Source organism: Oncorhynchus keta, chromosome 35, assembly GCF_023373465.1.
Source record: "Oncorhynchus keta strain PuntledgeMale-10-30-2019 chromosome 35, Oket_V2, whole genome shotgun sequence".
Lineage (NCBI taxonomy): Eukaryota > Metazoa > Chordata > Actinopteri > Salmoniformes > Salmonidae > Oncorhynchus > Oncorhynchus keta.
This window is the reverse complement of record NC_068455.1, coordinates 31350876-31372292: the sequence shown is the minus strand read 5'-3', so window position 1 is coordinate 31372292 and position 21417 is coordinate 31350876. Positions and strand designations below refer to the sequence as shown.

At 43.3% G+C, this 21417-nt stretch overlaps 1 protein-coding gene and 1 pseudogene across 3 annotated transcripts in view; both read left to right on the top strand.

The window, feature by feature from the left end:
* Nucleotides 1-383: 383 nt before the first annotated feature.
* On the top strand, nt 384-7282 carry LOC118368331 (glutathione peroxidase 2-like; annotated as a pseudogene).
* A 1750-nt stretch (nt 7283-9032) lies between these two features.
* LOC118368330 (signal-induced proliferation-associated 1-like protein 1) overlaps nt 9033-21417 on the top strand; it is a 105820-nt gene continuing 93435 nt past the window's right edge. For 2 of the 3 annotated variants that reach the window (XM_035752353.2, XM_035752352.2), the window contains exon 1: nt 9033-9280. The gene's annotated coding sequence lies outside the window, so the exon portion shown is untranslated. Of the gene's footprint in view, nt 9281-11793; nt 11953-21417 lie in introns of all 3 variants that reach the window. The other variant, XM_052496874.1, reaches the window with a different exon arrangement.

Sequence of the window (21417 nt, the reverse complement as noted above, 5' to 3'; positions counted from 1 at the left end):
ACTAAAACCACAAAAACTTGAAGGGGTGAATATATAAAATGGCATGTTTAATGCCTAAATTAAATTTGTATGAACACTATTTAGTGTGCAATTAATCCTGTTATGATATTATGCTGTTTTAACAAACCATGCAAGGTATAACCACAGGTGTGATATAACATGACCCTCTTCATACCGATCTGTGCAAGTTTACAAGCTGAAATATGAGCATGTCTGTGTGTTAGAGAATTGTATGTCAGGTGGGTATATGTTTTCTGCAGAGTTACTTGACACCCAGGTAAGGTAAAATGGTAGCATATATTTTTTTGAAGTCAGATGAGCTGTATTGGGATTAACACACACACTGGTCCTCACTTCTGCCAGCGTGACCATAGTACAGGACCATGACGTTCATTGTAAAGACCTATGATCTGAAGTCCACAATGCTGGAGGGGAATTCAGTAGACTCTAATGTGCTCCGAAGGGCGGTTGGTCCTCATTGAGAATGTGGCATCCCTCTGAGGGACAACCACACAGGACTATAGCCAGTTCAACCTGCTCCAGATCAAGTACCCTCACCAGCTATTTCTATTATTTTTTTTCACCTTTATTTAACCAGGTAGGCTAGTTGAGAACAAGTTCTCATTTGCAACTGCGACCTGGCCAAGATAAAGCATAGCAGTTCGACACACACAACAACAGAGTTACACATGGAATTAACAAAACAGTCAATAATACAGTAGAAATAAAAGTTTAAATATACAGTGAGTTCAAATAAGGGAGTTAAGACAATAAATAGGCCATGGTGGTGAAGTAATTACAATATGGCAATTAAACACTGGAATGGTAGATGTGCAAAAGATGGATGTGCAAGTAGAGATACTGTGGTGCAAAAGGAGCTAAATAAATAAATACAGTATGGGAACGAGGTAGGTAGATATTAGGTAGATAGGCTATGTGCAGTGATCTGTGAGCTGCTCTGACAGTTGGTTCTTAAAACTAGTGAGGGAGATGGGAATATCCAGCTTCAGTGATTTTTGTAGTTTGTTCCAGTAAGTGGCAGCAGAGAACTGGAAGGAAAGGTGACCAAAGGAGGAATTGGCTTTGGGGGTGACCAGTGAGAAATACCTGCTGGAGTGGGTGCTGCTATGGTGACCAGCTGGCTGAGATGGGGCAGGGCATTACCTAGCAGAGACTTGTAGATAACCTGTAGCCAGTGGGTTTGGCGATGAGTATGAAGCAAGGGCCAGCCAACGAGAGCGTACAGGTCGCAGTGAAGGGTAGTATATGGGGCTTTGGTGACAGAACGGATGGCACTGTGATAGACTACATCCAGTTTGCTGAGTTGAGTGTTTGAAGGCTATTTTATAGATGACATCGCCGAAGTCAAGGATCGGTAGGATGGTCAGTTTTACGAGGGTATGTTTGGCAGCATGAGTGAAGGAAGCTTTGTTGTGAAAGAGGAAGCAGATTTAATTTTTGATTGGAGATGCTTAATGTGAGTCTGGAAGGAGAGTTTACAGTCTAGCCAGACACCTAGGTATTTGTAATTATCCACATATTCTAAGTCAGAGCTGTCCAGAGTAGTGATGCTGGATGGGTGGGCAGGTGTGAGCAATGATTGGTTGATTAGCATGCATTTAGTTTTATTTGCGTTTAAGAATAGTTGGAGGCCACGGAAGGAGAGTTGTATGGCATTGAAGCTCATCTGGAGGTTAAGAGTGTCCCAAGAATGGCCAGAAGAATACAGAATGGTGTCTGCGTAAAGGTGGATCAGAGAATCACCAGCAGCAAGAGTGACATCATTGAAGTATACAGAGAAGAGTCGGCCCGAGAATTGAACCCTGTGGCAGCCCCATAGAGACTGCCAGAGGTACGGACAACAGGCCCTCCGATTTGACACACTGAGCTCTATCAGAGAAGTAGTTGGTGAACCAGGCGAGGCAATCATTCGAGAAACCAAGGCTGTTGAGTCTGCCAATAAGAATGTGGTGATTGACAGAGTCGAAAGCCTTGGCCAGGTCGATGAATACAGCTGCACAGTAATATCTCTTATTGATGGCAGTTATGATATCGTTAAGGACCTTGAGCGTGGCTAAGGTGCACCCATGACCAGCTCTGAAACCAGTTTGCATAGTGGAGAAGGTACGATGTGATTCAAAATGGTCAGTAATCTGTTTGTTAACTTGACTTTCGAAGACCTTAGAGATGCAGGGTAGGATAGATATAGGTCTGTAGCAGTTTGGGTCTAGAGTGTCTTCCCCTTTGAAGAGGGGGATGACTGCGGCAGCTTTCCAATCTTTGGGAATCTCAGACAATACGAGAGGTTGAACAGGCTAGTAATAGGGGTTGCAACAATTTCGGCAGATAATATTAGAAAGAGAGGGTCCAGATTGTCTAGCCCGGCTGATTTGTAGGGGTCCAGGTTTTGCAGCTCTTTCAGAACATTAGCTATCTGGATATGGGTGAAGGAGAAATGGTGGGGGCTTGGGCGGGTTGCTGTGGAGGGTGCCGGGCAGTTGACCGGGGTAGGGGTAGCCAGGTGGAAAGCATGGCCAGCCATAGAGAAATGCTTATTGAAATTCTCAATTCTAGTGGATTTGTCGATTGTAACAGTGTCTCCTAGCTTCAGAGCAGTGGGTAGCAGGGATGAGGTGCTCTTATTGTCCATGGACTTTAGTGTCCCAGAACTTTTTTGAGTTTGTATTGTGGGATGCAAATTTCTGTTTAAAAAAGCTAGCCGTAGCTTTCTTAACTGCCTATGTATATAGGTTCCTAACTTCCCTGAAAAGTTGCATATCACGGTGGCTATTCGATGCTAATGAAGAACGCCACAGGATGTTTTTGTGCTGGTCAAGGGCAGACAGGTCTGGAGTGAACCAAGGGCTATATCTATTCCTGGTTCTACATGTTTTGAACGGGGCATGTCTATTTTAAGATGGTGAGGAAGGCACTTTTGAAGAATAACCAGGCATCCTCTACTGTCGGGATGAGGCCAATATCGTTCCAGCATACCCCGGCCAGGTGGATTAGAAAGGCCTGCTCGCAGAAGTGTTTTAGGGAGCGTTTGACAGTGATGAGGGGTGGTCGTTTGCTCGCAGACCCATTACGGATGCAGGCAATGAGGCAGAGATCGCTGAGATCTTGGTTGAAAACAGCAGAGGTGTATTTGGAGGGTGAGTTAGTTAGGATGATATCTATGAGGGTGCCTGTGTTTACGTATTTGGGGTTATATCTGGTAGGTTCATTGATATGTTGTGTGAGATTGAGGGCATCAAGCTTAGATTGTAGGATGGCCGGGGTGTTAAGCATGTCCCAGTTTAGGTCACCTAGCAGCATGAGCTCAGAAGATGGATGGGGGGCAATCAAATCACATATGGTGTCGAGGGCACAGCTGGGGGCAGAGGGTGGGCTATAGCAAGCAGCAATGGTGAGAGACTTGTTTCTGGAAAGGTTCATTTTTAGAAGTAGAAGTTCAAATTGTTTGGGTACAGACCTGGATAGTAAGACAACCTGCAGAGTTCTATATTTGCAGTAAATTCCAACACCGTCCCCTTTGGCAGTTCTATCTTGTCGGAAAATGTTATTAATGGAAATTAACGTTTTTGGTGGTCGAAGCCAGGATTCAGACATGGCTAGGACATCTGAATTGGTGGAGTGTGCTAGGGCAGTGAATAAAACAAACTTACGGAGGAGGCTTCTAATGTTAACATGCATGAAACAAAGGCTTTTACGGTTGCAGAAGTCAACAAATGAGAGTCTGGGGGATGGGAGTGGTAGTAGACACTGCGGGGCCTCGATTGACCTCTACATCACCAGAGGAGTAGGATAAGGGTACGACGAAAGGCTAACAGAACTGGATGCCTAGTTTTTTCAGAACAGAGAGTAAAAGGAGCAGAGTTCTGGGCACGGTAGAATATATTCAAGGCATAATGTACAGACAAAGGTATAGTAGGATGTGAATACAGTGGGGGTAAACCTGTGCATATAGTGATAATGATAGAGATATTGTCTCTAAAAATAGCATTTAAACCAGGTGATGTCACTGCGTGTTTGGGGGTGGAACTAAATTGTTAGTTGAAGCGTGTTGACCAGTGCTAGAGGCTCTACAGTGAAATAAAACAATAGTTACAAACCAGAACAGCAATCGACGCGGCATGGTGACGTTAGGGAAAGGCATGCGTAGCCGGGTGATCATACAAGTCTACTGCGTGGCTTCAGGCAGCTAACGGCACGGGGCTAACAGAAAGGCCTTAGAGGGATGACGCGACGGAGGGAAGTCTGTTGTGGCCCCCTCGTGCAGTTACATCAGCGGACGGATCAGCAGGGCTCCGTGTGGTAAACCAGGCCAATTGGCAAAATATGTATAGTGGCCAAAGAAATATGTCCGAAGGGCCTGCAGTCCAATGTGCTTTAGATAGCTAACAGGCCGCAGATTAGCAGCTGTGCGTTCAGGGGTCGTTAGCTGCTATAATTCCAGGTGGATAAAATAAAAAATAATACAAATTTAAATAAATAAATAGGTTCAGAGCTTGCGGTAGGAATCCGGAGATATCGAGAAGAATCAGTCCGACTAGCTCTGGTTTGATTCTCGCTGTACAGACTGGCGAGAGTTGTCCGGGATAAAGGTAGCTGATGACCGCTAGCAAAGGATAGCTGACTGCTAGCTAGTGGCTTCGGAATGTATTCGATGGGCCTCGTAAGCCAACAGTCCGTTGTGCTCCAGACAGCTAGCATTCAGGGGACGTTAGCTGCGAAGGTCGGAAGGTGAGAGGGTTCAGAGCTTGCGATAGGTATCCGGGGATATGGAGAGAAATAGGTCCGGAATGCTCTGGTTGAATCGCGTTGTACAAACTGGTGAGAGCTTTCCGAGCTAGAGGATAGCTGATGATCGTTAGCTGGCTAGTTTATGTTGGAGAGATTCCAGTAATCGAGGCAGACATACGTTAGTGAAAAAGTTGATGTTTTGGTCACTTTTGAATGCTGCCGGTGCTTTCACTTTAGTGGTAGTATGAGACGGAGTCTACAACCCACACAAGTGGCTCAGGTAGTGCAGCTCATCCAGGATGGCACATCAATGCGAGCTGTGGCAAGAAGGTTTGCTGTGTCTGTCAGCGTAGTGTCCAGAGCATGGAGGCACTACCAGGAGACAGGCCAGTACATCAGAAGACGTGGAGGAGGCCGTAGGAGGGCAATAATCCAGCAACAGGACCGCTACCTCCGCCTTTGTGCAAGGAGGAGCACTGCCAGAGCCCTGCAAAATGACCTCCAGCAGGCCACAAATGTGCATGTGTCTGCTCAAACGGTCAGAAACAGACTCCATGAGGGTGGTATGAGGGCCCGATGTCCACAGGTGGGGGTTGTGCTTACAGCCCAACACCGTGCAGGACGTTTGGCATTTGCCAGAGAACACCAAGGTTGGCAAATTCGCCACTGGCACCCTATGCTCTTCACAGATGAAAGCAGGTTCACACTGAGCATGTGACAGAGTCTGGAGACGCCGTGGAGAACGTTCTGCTGCCCGCAACATCCTCCAGCATGACCGGTTTGGCGGTGGGTCTGTCAAGGTGTGGGGTGGCATTTCTTTGGGGGGGGGCGCACAGCCCTCCATGTGCTCGCCAGAGGTAGCCTGACTGCCATTAGGTACCAAGATGAGATCCTCAGACCCATTGTGAGACCATATGCTGGTGCGGTTGGCCCTGGGTTCCTCCTAATGCAAGACAATGCTAGACCTCATGTGGCTGGAGTGTGTCAGCGTTCCTGCAAGAGGAAGGCATTGATGCTATGGACTGGCCTGCCCGTTCCCCAGACCTGAATCCAATTGAGCACATCTGGGACAGCATGTCTCGCTCCCATCCACAGACTGTCCAGGAGTTGGCGGATGCTTTAGTCCAGGTCTGGGAGGAGATCCCTCAGGAGACCATCCGCTACCTCATCAGGCGCATGCCCAGGCGTTGTAGGGATGTCATACAGGCACGTGGAGGCCACACACACTACTGAGCCTCATTTGACTTGTTTTAAGGACATTACATCAAAGTTGGATCAGGCTGTAGTGTGGTTTTCCACTTCAATTTTGAGTGTGACTCCAAATCCAGACCTCCCATGGGTTGATACATTTGATTTCCATTGATATTTTTTGTGTGGTTCTGTTGTCAGCCCATTCAACTATGTAAAGTATTTAATAAGAATATTTCATTCATTCAGATCTAGGATGTGTTATTTTAGTGTTCCCTTTATTTTTTTAGCAGTGTATATAAAATATATATATACATGGGACAAGACGAAGGACGAATACGTCTGACTGCTACGCCATCTTGGATCATTTTGTGGTCCTGGGTTTCCCCTGCAATTGGTTTGGCTACCAATTCAGTATGCAACATCTTGGCCTAGTTATGTGGTTCAGTGAAATCCATAAAAACAAGCTAATCTAGTAAAATATTCTGTTACCAGTATGAGTTAATTTAATAAATCATGATTGTCGGATGAGAATGTTAGTGTTTTACAGGAGAACTATTCAGGATCTCCCCATTTTAACTCATTGAGGTATGTGCAACCAGGAGATGGCTACCAGCCTGGCTTCACGGTCTTTGAGAAGCGTGACGTGAATGGAACCAACACCCACCCTGTCTTCGTCTATTTGAACAACAAACTTCCCTACCCTGATGATGATGATCCACACTCCCTCACCCAGGATCCTAAATTCCTCACCTGTAGTACCATTAGCAGGCCAGACATTTTGAGAAATTCCTTGTTGTGCCAGAAGGGAGAGCCCTTTAAACGGTACAGCAAACAATGTGAAACTATCAACATGGAGCCTGAAATCCAAAGCCTGAGTCTAACCAAGACCTGAAAATGGCATTGAAATATTTTTCTTGTGCACTACTCTTTCTGCTACACAAATGACTTCACATCTATGATGGTAGAGAGGACCTATTATGGTGTCGTCCATCCTTTTGAGGTTTATTGAATGAGGGTAATATTCTAAAAAGCTATGGGAATATTATATGAAGCCTTGTAAATGCTCAAGTGTTTGTTGGTCATGTTTCGCTAGTTTGTCTAACTCACCATGTAATGAAGAGATGGAAAGCATCAGCTATATTTTTTTTGCTCCTCTAACATATACTCCCCTATGTATTTATTTGGAAAGTGAAGATAATGTTTAATTTGGCGCTATACTCCAGCATTATGTATTTGAGAATGTTGTGTGAGGCGACGGCACAGAATATGACCTTTTTATTTGAGGGTATTTTCATACATGTCGGTTTTAACATTTAGAAATGAATGCACTTTATCTACTTCCCACATGTTTGACTATGCTAACTTGTTGGTTGTATTTGCAGTTTTTGGTTGTTTCCTATTATTTTGTGCCCAATAGAAACTAATGGTAAACGTGTTGTCATTTTGAAGTCACTTTTTTTGAAAATAAGAATATAATTTGTTTCTGAAATTACTTTGACATTAAAACATTTTGAGCATTACACATTTGATTTAGTAGCCTACTAGTTAATTCCCCCCCAAACATGCTAACCTCTTACCATTACCAATAATAGGGGAGGTTAGATTTTCTTTGGGGGGGGTGCAGTTCATGATATGACATGCCTGTGTAACTTTCTCATTCATCATTATTCACAATGCATTTATGATTATGTGTAATCATGGTACATGAATATCCTATTCCTATTTACAATAAGTGTCTGACTTAGTGAACCCTTTCCTCGCTCTATTCCCATGCTGGCCAGCAGGTGATGCCACTGACTCATTGAGGAAAAAGTAACATTATTGTCAAAGTTGACATATAACTGTAGTTGGAATGAAGTTATTGTATTCTACTTTTATTACCCAAAAAGTATCTAATTGTTCCACCATACAGCACGTGTAGTAATCATGTTATAATTTTACATTGTCTAGTTTCACATGACATGTTATTTTAACGATTTAAAGACCTTTTGTGTTGCAGAGTAGAAATAATATATTAGTAGTACAGGTGTTGTATATCTTGTTTAGAAAGGTACTTCCAGGTAATTCCCCTGCATTGAACCACCCTCATGATGACAGAGGCTGGCCTGCTATAATAGATCTGTTTCTGTGTCTACAGGCATTCGCATACGTAATGGTGCCACGTTTCTCAACATCACACCCCCTGCATTTCTGCAGTCCCCTTGTCTACCCTGTCCATCCTGTGTCCTCACTGAACACTAGAACACATTTACACCTCCAGTCATTCTTCTGATCCCCATTGTTTTAGTTCCAATAAATGGGAAGTTTTGGCAGAGCCACCCAGCAGTAGAGGAAAAAATGGACAATTGCATGTCTTCTCAAATAGTCCCATCTACTGCTGACTGAGCGACAGTGCTGCTGAGTAATCCCCTAATGTAATTTATGTTATGGCAGTCCCTTGAGAGATCTGTGACAACAGTGAAAGGTTAGGCTACTCTTCTCTGAGAGGTAGCTATGCATTTTCTCTAACGCCTTTGTTTTTTTGCAAGTAGAATGAGTGCCTTGACTAATGCAATATCGTAGCTCAGTCCAGCAACAACACACAGCCCCTATACCCCCATAGCCAAAATGTACAAGAACTCTAGCCTATAACTCGTTATGGGAAACAGAAAGCTCATATGACACGGAAATTATTGATTGCATTTAATCAGCGGCAGGGTAGCCTAGTGGTTAGAGCTTTGGACTAGTAACCGGAAGGTTGCAAATTCAACCCCCCGAGCTGACAAGGTACAAATCTGTCGTTCTGCCCCTGAACAGGCAGTTAACCCACGGTTCCTAGGCCGTCATTGAAAATAAGAATTGGTTCTTAACTGACTTGCCTAGTTAAATAAAGTTAAACCAATTAAAATATCACTTTGACTGATTTTCACAGTATTGCAGTTGAGTTCACATGCTCTACCCTAGATGGGGGATGTTTTATTTTCGAAAAGCCAATTCAAGAGCGCTACGGCAGAAACTCAACCAGGTGAGCAGAAATTGATGTTACCACAGTAACGTTTGCTTTATAGTATGAAGTCCTCTCGCGAGATTCCAGTACAGTGAGGGAGGGTGTTTGTATGATCTCATCTCTACAGCAGCTGCATAGTGCAGCGAAGCAAACCCGTAACTTTGTATCAAACTTCTACATATCTGACGAAGGCAACAGGATCATTGGGATTTTAACCGGAACGGAATCAACTGTTTAAAGCTATATACATAACGGTGTTGCTGCATTTTTACACTGACGGGTCCTGGAAAACAAAATTGGAAAAACGCTTAGTATTGTGTTCATGCCATCCAATGGTTGACGGGGAGAGGAGAAAAGGTGAGTCGGGAAACATGCGTTTTAACGTTCGGGAACGATCCATGTCATGTGCATGATGTTTTGAGGTACATGGTCGCAAGCAACATCAGGATAGTCTCCTCAACCAATACACATTTTAAACAGCTACATCTGACCGAATAGTATGTGTTCTATAGTAGCCTAAGTAGCCTACATTAGAGTGCGCAATCAGGGTATTTTCTTTCCCGAAATTAGGAGGGAACCAGAAAGGTTGCTTTGTGGGTTCAGAACGCGCACTCTGCGCGTGACACGAGTGGAAAATGTCAATTTTGGTCAATGCAAACCGCAATTATATCACGTTCGATGTGCATTGTTTCGGATGCAACTTGGGTTTGGTGATTTCCAGGTGGCATCGAGCAAACGGGCTTGATGTAATAGCGCTGTAATAGGTGTGTAATGCTGCAGCTTTTTGTGTAGTCCCCTCCTTGGCAAGCTATAAGCTATAGCCTACATCATTTTCTACCATTAATATAGTTAGTTCCGTGGGTTAATGTGGTGAGTTGATGTTCCATTGTAAGTGACAGACCACCACTATCAACCCAAATGGTTAAACTATTGGGCATTACACATTTGAGCTACACATTTGATTTAGTATAGTAGGCTACGTGGTGAAGCAGCTTGATGGATCTTGCTATTAGCAAGGCAACAACCATTGATGTGGTTTGGACTGTCACAAGGGATAACACTATTGTCTACTCAACCACTTGGTAGAAAATCTACAGTATTGCTCAACACTGTGCACTTAGGAGAAACCCCTTCAAATTAGTAGATTCAGCTATTTCAGCCACACCCGTTGCTGACAGGTGTAAACATTTGAGCAAACAGCCATGCAATCTCTATAGACAAACATTGGCTGTAGAATGGCCTTACTGAAGAGTTTAGTGACTTTCAATGTGGCACCAGTCATAGGATGCCAACTTTCAAACAAGTCCATCACATTTCTGCCCTGTAAATGCTGTTATTGTGAAGTGGAAACGTCTAGGAGCAACAACGGCTCAGCCACGAAATGGTAGCCACACATGCTCACAGAACAGGACCACCGAGTGCTGAGGTATGTACAAATCGTCTGTCCTCAGTTGCAATACTCACTACTGAGTTCCAAACTGCCTCTGTGAGTAACGTCAGCACAATAACTGTTCATCGGGAGCTTCGTGAAATGGTTTTCCATGGTCGAGCAGCTGGACACAAGCATAAGATCACCCTGCGCAATGCCCAGTGTCGGCTGGAGTGGTGTAAAGTTTGCCGCCATTGGACTCTGGTGCAGTGGAAACTGGTTCTCTGGAGTGAATAATCACTCTTTACCATCTGGCAGCCCCAATGCATAGTGCCAACTGTAAAGTTTGGTGGAGGAGGAATAATGGTCTGAGGCTGTTTATCATTGTTCGGGCTAGGTCCCTTAGTTCCAGTGAAGGGAAATCTTAACGCTACAGCATACAATGACATTCTGCTTCCAACTTTGTGGCAACAGTTTGGGGAAGGCCCTTTCCTATTTCAGCATGACAAAGCCTACGTGCCCAAAGTGAGATCCATACAGAAATGGTTTGTTGAGATCGGTGTGGAAGAACTTGACTGCCCTGCACAGAGCCCTGACCTCAACCACATTGAATACCTTTGGGATGAATTGGAATGCTGACTGCGAGCCAGGCCTAATTACCCAACATCAGAGCCCGACCTCACTACCCGCAGCAGTGGTCCAACATCTAATGAAAAGCCTTCCCAGAAGAGTGGAGGCTGTTATAGCAGCAAAGGGGGACTAACTCCACATTAATGCCCATGATTTTGGAATGAGATGTTCAGCAAGTGTCCAAATATTTTTGGCATGTAGTTTATTTTTGTGTGCAACCTGTGAGACATGGTAGAAATGACACTGAACAAAAATATAACCGCAACATATAAGGTGTTGGTCCCATGTTTCATGAGCTGAAATAGGTCCCAGAAATGTTCCATATTCACAAGAAATGTATTTCTCTCAAACTAATTGTGCACAAATTAGTTTACATCCCTGTTAGTGAGCATTTTTCCTTTGCCAAGATAATCCATCCACCTGACAGGTGTGGCATATCAAAAAGCTGATTAAACAGCATGATCATTACACAGGTCCACTTGTGCTGGGGACAATAAAAGGCCACTCTAAAATGTGTAGTTTTGTCATACAACACAATGCCACAGATGTCTCAAGTTTTGATGGAGTGTGCAATTGGCATGCTGACTGCAGGAATGGCCACCAGAGCTATTGCCAGAGAATTGAGTGTTAATTTCGCTACCAAAGACCGCCTCCAACGTCGTTTTAGAGAATTTGGCAGTACATCCTACTGGCCTCACAACCCTATACCACATGTAACTACTCCAGCCCTCCACATCCGGCTTCTTCAACTGTGGGATCGTCTGAGACCAGCCACCTGGACAGCTGATGAAACTGTGGGTTTGCACAACCAAATAATTTTTGTACAAACGGTCTCAGGGATGCTCATCTGTCTGTTTGTTGTCCTCACCAGGGTCTTGACCTGACTGCAGTTTGGCGTCATAACCAAATTCAGTGGGCAAACTCTCACCTTCGATGGCCACTGGCATGCTGGAGAAGTGTGCACTTTACAGATGAATCCCGGTTTCAACTGTACCGGCAGATGGCAGACAGCATGTATGCCGTTGTGTGGGTGAGTGGTTTGCTGATGTCAACTTTGTGAACAGAGTGCCCCATGGTGGCGGTGATGTTATGGTATGGGCAAGTATAAGCTATGGACAACAAACGCAATATAATTTTATTGATGGCAATTTGAATGCACAGAGATAACGTGATGAGATCCTGAGGCCCATTGTCGTGCCATTCATCCACCACCATTACCTCATGTTTCAACATGATAATGCACGGCCCCATGTCACAAGTATCTGTACACAATTCCTAGATGCTGAAAATGTCCCAGTTCTTCCATGAACTGCATACTCACCAGACATATCACTCTTTTAGCATATTTGAGATGCTCTGGATCGACGTGTACAACAGCATGTTCCAGTTCCCACCAATATCCAGAAACTTCGCACAGCTATTAAAGAGGAGTGGGACAACATTCCACAGGCCACAATCAATAGCTTGATCAACTCTATGCGAAGGAGATGTGTCACGCTGCATGAGGCGAATGGTGGTCACACCAGATACTGACTGGTTTTCTGATCCACGCCACTACCTTTTTTTAAAGGTATCTGTGACCAACAGATGCATATCTGTATTCCAGTCATGTGACATCCATATTTTAAGGCCTCATTTATTTATTTAAATTGGCTGACCTCCTTATATGAACTGTAACTCAGTAAAATCGTAGAAATGGTTGTGTTGCGTTTATTTTTTTGTTCAGTGTACTTAGTTTCAGGGGCAATTCAAATGCCTCACTGACCAAGTAATAGGCTATTGAATAACATAACTCTATTGGTTGAAACTTTATAAGGCAGGCAATGTTTTGGAATTGAATGAGCTCTACAGTGGTAAATCTGGATTCAATTGGACACAGGACTTGAATTAGACCTCTATGACCGGCTGTTACTCACAGTTCCAGTAGCTGTCAGACGGAGTCCAAATAGAGTATATTTAGCACTCATTCACTGTTTGCTCTTTTTTTGTATATCTTTGCATTTGTACTTGCTGTCCTATGCAGATAAGAGATTCAGTGTTTAATTCCTCCCCTAATATTCCATCTGTATTGGTGTATGCTATTCTGTGGAAACCTGCTTGGTTATGGTGGGATGTGTCAGATAGGGGGAGGAAAGAATATTGAGTTGCATAGTTGGCAAAATATTAGCATTCTTCATAAACTTGGCTGACTGATGACTGGGATAACATCAGTCAGGTCCATAGTCATAACAATTGAAGACCTCTGTTTTGCAGCTTAATACATATTTTCTTTACACCATTACTCTCATATTTAGTCAGATATTGTTTTGCTGAAGCCAAATCATCATGCAAACTGGACCAGTGCCTCTTATTATGGACTTTTCACTTTAAATCAATCCAGTGCTGACACTACTATGGGAAAAATCATCTTTCTATTTTAATCATCATTGATGAGCAAACCAGTCTACTTTGTGCTATAGACAAAAATATCCTTCATGGTTAACATAAGACAATAGTATAGGCTACAGTGGCTGTGAAAGTATTCACCCCCCTTTGGCATTTTTTTCTATTTTGTTGCCTTAAACCCTGGAATTAAAATATATTTTTGGGGGGGGTTTGTTTCATTTGATTTACACAACATATCTACCACTTTGAAGATGCAACATATTTTCTATTGTGAAGCAAACAACGAATAAGACAGGAACAGAAAACTTGAGTGTGCATAACTATTCCCCCCCAAAACAATACTTTGTAGAGCCACCTTTTGCAGAAATTACAGCAGTCTCATGGGGTGTGTCTCTATAAGCTTGGCACATATAGCCACTGGGATTTTTGCCCATTCTTCAAGGCAAAACTGCTCCAGGTCCTTCAAGTTGGATGGGTTCTGCTAGTGTACAGCAATCTTTAAGTCATACCACAGATTCTCAATTGGATTGAGGTCTGGGCTTTGACTAGGCCATTCAAAGACATTTCAATGTTTCCCCTTAATCCACTCAAGTGTTGATTTAGCAGTATGCCTAGGGTCATTGACCTGCTGGAAGGTGAACCTCTGTCCCAGTCTCAAATCTCTGGAAGACTGAAACAGGTTTCCCTCAAGAATTTCCCTTTATTTAGCGCCATCTATCATTCCTTCAATTCTGACCAGTTTTCCAGTCCCTGCTGATGACAAACACCCCCACAGCATGATGCTGCCACCATCATGCTTCACTGTGGGGATGCTGTTCTCGGGGTGATGAGAGATGTTTAGTTTATGCCAGACATAGCATTTTCCCTGATGGCCAAAAAGCTCAATTTTAGTCTCATCGGATCAGAGTACCTTCTTCCATGTGTTTGGGGAGTCTCCCACATGCCTTTTGGCGAACACCTAACATGTTTGCTTATTTTTTTTTCGGGACACTTCCATAAATCCCAGCTCTGTGGAGTGTACGGCTTAAAGTGGTCCTACGGACACATACTCCAATCTCAGCTGTGAAGCTTTGGTGCTCCTTCAGGGTTATCTTTTGTCTCTTTGTTGCCTCTCTGATTAATGCCTTCCTTGCCTGTTCCGTGAGTTTTGGTGGGCTGCCCTCTCTTGGCAGGTTTGTTGCGGATTTTATGGTGCTCTGTTCAAAGTTTCAGATATTTTTTATAACCCAAGCCTGATCTGTACTTCTCCACAACTTTGTCCCTGCCCGGTTTGGAGAGCTCCTTGGTCTTCATATTGCCGCTTGCTTGGTGGTGCCCCTTGCTTAGTGGTATTGCAGACTCTGGGGCCTTTCAGAACAGGTGTATATATACTGAGTTCATGTGACAGATCATGTGACACTTAGATTGCACACCGGTGACTTTATTTACCTAATTATGTGACTTCTGAAGGTAATTGGTTGCACCAGATCTTATTTAGGGGCTTCATAGCAAAGGGGGTGAATACAAATGCACACACCACTTTTCCGTTTTTTATTATTTAGAATTTTTTGAAACAAGTAATTTTTTTCATTTCACTTCACCAATTTGGACTATTTTGTGTATGTCCATTACATGAAATCCAAATAAAATTAAAATGACAGGTTGTAATGCAACAAAATTGGAAAAAGGCCAATGGGGGTGAATACTTTTGCAAGGCACTGTATATGCAGCTCACATCTCATCACCAGAGTATGATGTCTGTAGGTCATTACTAAACTCTAAGAACAGGTCAGCCGTGAGGAGCATGACATCCAGCCACAGTATACAGAAACCTACAGTGAGGGACAGTAGCCAACAGCAGGGTCAGGGAGGTGGACTCCAGGGCAGGCTCTCCAGGGCAGGTATGATTTTGAGCATTGTTCAGGTTCATAAAGTGCCTTTCTGGAATGCGTTTGCTACAATTCTGAGTAGCCATCGTGAAATACTAACTGTTTGCTTTGTTGTTCATACGAGTAAGCCTACACTCTACCAAAAATGGGTTCCAAAAGGGTTCACTGGCTATCCCCATAGGAGAACCCTTTTTGGTTCCAGGTAGAACCCATTTTTGGTTCCAGGTAGAACACTACATGGAATCCAAAAGGGGTTCTACCTGTAACCAAAATGGGTTCTACCTGGAACCAAAAAGTGTTCTTCTATGTGGACATTAAGTGATAATGCCGCGGCCCTTGCAGTGCAAGGGGAACAACTACTTCAAGGTCTCAGAGCGAGTGACGTCACCGATTGAAACGCTATCAGCGCGCACCCCGCTAACTAGCTAGCCATTTCACATCGGTTACCCCAGCCTAATCTCAGGAGTTGATAGGCTTGAAGTCATAAACAGCACAGCAAAGAGCTGCTGACAAACGCACAAAAGTGCTGTTTGAATGAATGCTTACGAGCCTACTGCTGCCTTCCACTGCGCAGTCAGACTGCTCTATCAAATATCAAATCATAGACTTAATTATAACATAATAACACAGAGAAATATGAGCCTTAGGTCATTAACATGGTCAAATCCGGAAACTATAATTTCGAAAACATAATGTTTATTCCTTCAGCGAAATATGGAACCGTTCCATATTTTATCTAACGGGTGGCATCCATAAGTCTAAATATTGCTGTTACATTGCACAACCTTCAATGTTATGTCATAATTATGTACAATTCTGGCAAATTAATTACGGTCTTTGTTAGGAAAAAATGGCCAGGCGGCCGACAGTGCTTTTTTCGTGAATGCACTTGTTAAATCATCACCCGTTTGGCGAAGTAGGCTGTGATTCGATGAGAAATTAACATGCACCGCATTGATTATATGCAACGCAGGACAAGCTAGATAAACTAGTAATATCATCAACCATCATTTGGGGCGGCAGCGTAGCCTAGTGGTTAGAGCGTTGGACTAGTAACCGGAAGGTTGCGAGTTCAAACCCCCGAGCTGACAAGGTACAAATCTGTCGTTCTGCCCCTGAACAGGCAGTTAACCCAGGCCGTCATTGAAAATAAGAATATGTTCTTAACTGACTTGCCTGGTTAAATAAAGGTAAAAAAAAAAATTTTTAAACCATGTGTAGGTAACTAGTGATTATGTTAAGGTTGATTTGTTTTTTATTAGATAAGTTTAATGCTAGCTAGCAACTTACCTTGGCTTCTTGCTGCACTCGCGTAACAGGTAGTCAGCCTGCCACGCAGGCTCCTTGTGGAGTGCAATGTAAGGCAGGTGGTTAGAGTGTTGGACTAGTAACTAGAAGGTTGCAAGATCAAATCCCTGAGCTGACAAGATAAACATCTGTCATTCTACCCCTGAACAAGGCAGTTAACCCACCGTTCCTATGCCATCATTGAAAATAAGAATGTGTTCTTAACTGACTCGTCTAGTTAAATAAAGGTTTAAAAAAATAATCGGCCACAATTGGTGTCCAAAAATGCAGATTACTGATTGTTATGAAAACTTGAAATCGGCCCTAATTAATCGGACATTCCGATTAATCGGTCGACCTCTAGTCCTGATACAAATCTAGGGTTGCTACCCAAGCCGGCTCGTTATCAGTTCGGTTGCCAGAGACCTATGGATACAACCCAGTTGTTCGTTCTAAACGTTCCATTGCCATACTGGCTGGCAGCGTTCTTATCCCTTGCTTGCTTGCTTGCTAGCCAACAACGGCTAATTTACAGTCACGTTAAACAGTGTAGCCAGAATAACAACAGTAGCTGCCTTTGCATTTGTTTAAGCTGTTTTCTAGTGACATTTATTTGAATACATCCATAACAATGAGATAATGATACATCCATAACAATGAGATAATGAATCATTCATAACAATGAGCTTTCTTCACCTCGAGTAATGTGCCGCTTGTATTGACAATGTTGAATGGCTTCCCTCCTTATGTTAGTTGGTCAAGGCTGAAAACAGACATAAGAGACCCTGGGATGTGCCACTGAATGGACTGATACACCAACATGTCTGGTGTCAGTACAAGGCCATCTTCTTTTAATTTCTATTCTGACTCATCACTGTGAAATAAAATAAGTGGATTGAACTTTTGGCCAACCGTCTGTAACCACAAAAGATAATGACTAGAAATATATTAACATTATGGAAACATTTGTTGGCTCCTGTTCAAATGATTAAGCAGTGTTTGTCAGACCCAAAGGCAGAAGAGTAAATTATTGGCTTGGCAATCTGTCCTCCAGTGCCCTACGATGTCACCATTGAATTGAAGGGGGATGATAAAGCTGACTGGGATGAGGATGACTGTAGTAGTGTCTCCTATTAAACTGTTGGAATGCACCGGCTTTGTCTGCTTGGGCCTACCGGGGGTATGCCAACCGATGGAAACGGCGAGAGAGCTCAGTACTCACAATGGAGATGATGTAATCTCTTTCAGCTCACTGTCACAGAGTACATGCAGATGAACAAAGGAAACTGCCCCTTCGACCACGTTTGGGGAACGTCAACCTCACAAAAATGCTCTCGGCTTTTGTGGTTACACTATTATATATGTGGAGATCAAATGTTTTGCCTTGTGACGCCCCCTACTTATTCTCCTGATGAGGCAGAATGTAATGTAGTGGTGCAGGTGCAACATAGTTGATGTGCTGATTTGGGACAAGATGTCTATTCTAATCTAGCCTCCCACAGCTGACAAATAGTCCTATTCCCTACAGAGTCAGTCCAATTCTGGTTCTGCCCTGATAGTCTGTTAGTCTGTTGCTAATGCTGATGAACTCAATTAACCTCACACTAAATCCTTGTTCACACTGCATGCCTTAATGCTCAAATCAATTTTGTTTTTCAAGTACTTTTTGGAACACTGACTGGCCAAATGATATACAGCCACGTTTCATCTTCAATGCCCTTGCTGATGGAAGGAGGTTTTCACTCAAAATCTCACGATACATGGCCCCATTCATTCTTTCCTTTACACGGATCAGTCGTCCTGGTCCCTTTGCAGATAAACAGCCCCAAAGCATGATGTTTCCACCCCCATGCTTCACAGTAGGTATGGTGTTCTTTGGATGCAACTCAGCATTCTTTGTCCTCCAAACACGACGAGTTGAGTTGTTACCAAAAAGTTATATTTTGGTTTCATCTGACCATATGACATTCTCCCAATCTTCTTCTGGATCATCCAAATGCTCTCTAGCAAACTTCAGATGGGCCTGGACATGTACTGGCTTAAGCAGGGGGACACGTCTGGCACTGCAGGATTTGTGTCCCTGGCGGCGTAGTGTGTTACTGATGGTAGGCTTTGTTACTTTGGTCCCAGCTCTCTGCAGGTCATTCACTAGGTCCCCCCGTGTGGTTCTGGGATTTTTGCTCACCGTTCTTGTGATCATTTTGACCCCACGGGGTGAGATTTTGCGTGGAGCCCCAGATTGAGGGAGATTATCAGTGGTCTTGTATGTCTTCCATTTCCTAATAATTGCTCCCACAGTTGATTTCTTCAAACCAAGCTGCTTAGCTATTGCAGATTCAGTCTTCCCAGCCTGGTGCAGGTCTACAATTTTGTTTCTGGTGTCCTTTGACAGCTCTTTGGTCTTGGCCATAGTGGAGTTTGGAGTGTGACTGTTTGAGGTTGTGGACAGGTGTCTTTTATACTGATAACAAGTTCAAACAGGTGCCATTAATACAGGTAACGAGTGGAGGACAGAGGAGCCTCTTAAATAAGAAGGTACAGGTCTGTGAGAGCCAGAAATCTTGCTTGTTTGTAGGTGACCAAATACTTATTTTCCACCATAATTTGCAAATTAATTAATAAAAAATCCTACAATGTGAGTTTGTGGATTTTTTTTCTCATTTTGTTGTCATAGTTGAAGTGTACCTATGAGGAAAATACAGGCCTCTCTCATCTTTTTAAGTGGGAGAACTTGCACAATTGGTGGCTGACTAAATACTTTTTTGCCCCACTGTATGTGTGTGTTCAGACAGCAGTCACTTGCTGACATGGCTACGCTAGTTGTCATAGTGATGATGGGTGTGTGCACATTGGTGTAGGCTGATGATGGTGATGCTCGTGCTTCCTATCACTCAGAAGTTATGTAGCAAGCTAGGGTGAAAACCAAAGTTCCCTCCATTTTTTTCAGCATTGAGCAAATTTCAGGTCTGCTGAGTGCAAACTTGAACTTGTGAAAATTCTGTGCAACATTCGGCGTGCGTTTACTGTGAACACTGAGGCTGTACCCGCTTAAAGTTACAGTGCCAAGAGGGCTACTGTGGCTATTTGATCATAATGTAGGACCTACCAGAGTGGCCTACCATCAAAAACAAGAGAAACGCACCCCATAACATTTTAACATGGAAATAGCTGTTCTATCATTCAGCCTACAGTAGCAGCCTATGTGTGGTGTTCAATACCTACATTCCATGAGACTTTAAAAAAAACATGCAGGGCTTGACATTAACCTGATTATCCACTTGTCCATCAGACAAGGAGGTGACTGAAAATGTTGTGTTTGATGCAAGAAACCACTTTACAAAATAAAATGCATTAATATTTACAACCATTATTACAGAGAATCAGACAAATTATGCTACGCTCTGGCTATTGGCTACTTAGCTTATTCAAGACTGTCTCAAAATACAAAACTTCCCCTTTAAGACATAAACAAGCTCAAAGATGGCTAGAAATGTACACATTTTGTGCTCTTGTTGGAAGCAACCACTCCCCCATTGTTGACCCGACATGAGCTATAACTGGGCTAATAACTCACTAACTAGCAAAGAATATGAACAAATGTGCACATGTGGCTACATGCAGCTCTCACTTTGATCTCAAAACAAGCGCATCTACTCGCAACTGCTCATACTGTAAACACAGTCCAGTTAAAGTGAATGGCACAGCTTCATATGGCGATCGCTATTTGCATATAGGCCTACTGCAACTCTGATTGGTTATGGCGCACTTGTCTGTGTAGAGTACAGGCCTGATTAGTGCCTGTCAACGCAATAGCATCCTATTCCAATACGCTCTGCCAACAAGAAAATCTCTTCCACAGTTAGTTTTGCATATTAAATCTTGCATAGTTCATTTTGTTTCAGTATATTACATTGAAAGTGGCTAATATTGCGTTGATTCGATCACAATTCCCACAGTAGAGCGAAGTGTTGATCGTGTTAACTAAAGGGGAAAACTGTCAAAAGTTGAGTGAAGTTCAACCCCGTGCTTCTCTGCGTGAGCTCACATTAATTTTTTTCTGCGCAGCAGTTCAAAGGGAGCTGAGCCCCCATGCGCAACTTAGAGGGAACATTGACGATAGCAATGCCTGCCATGGACGTTTCCCGTTTTTTAAAATGTTTTGAATGTTCAAAATCATAGTGTAAGAATAAGATAAGATGGTCCAACTTTCAAAACAAGTTATTTTTGACTAGCCACAGTAGTCAACTAGCTAGCTTGGTAGCTTTCTGGCACATTAACTCATTTGTTTGTAAACAATTAACTGGCTAGTTAGCTACCATGTCATGTTCTTGTCAAACTGTCAACAGAGTAGCTAGCAAGAAACAAGATATGCCAAATAACAGTCTAAATACCACCTGAGGGCAACTAAATCAGAAAGGACCGTTTAGACACAAGTCGCATGGCCGGGAATCAGTTTTGTATCTGACTTCGTAGGTGGTTTTAAATGTTGCTTGAAATATCTGATTCCATGTGGCTTTTGACTGTTCAGACTGCAGGAACAACAGATTTGAATCGGATATGCCAAAAAATGTGATTGTAAACATGACTTAGCCGAACCCTAAAGCAAAGCCACAGTCCCACTACACCAGACAGGCTGTAATTCCCATCTCTCAGGTCCAACAAGTGCTGGAAATAATGTGTGGTGGGCAGGCATCGAGGAACAAACAACCACACAGAGAGAGAAAAAAACTGTTTGGAAAGAAAAGATTTCCGTAATGAAATGTTGGTCCCTGAGGATGTGTTGTGTTGCTTCAGACTATTTTGCCTGACATAGTGATGATCTGTCTGGTTTTGTCTGAACATGCCAGTCAGTCTCTACGCGGTATCACACTTTAAAGCCTACTCCCCCTGTCTTTTCCTCACATACTGTAGTTGACAGGGCTCTCTCTGCTACTATTCATAGTCTATAAACAGAG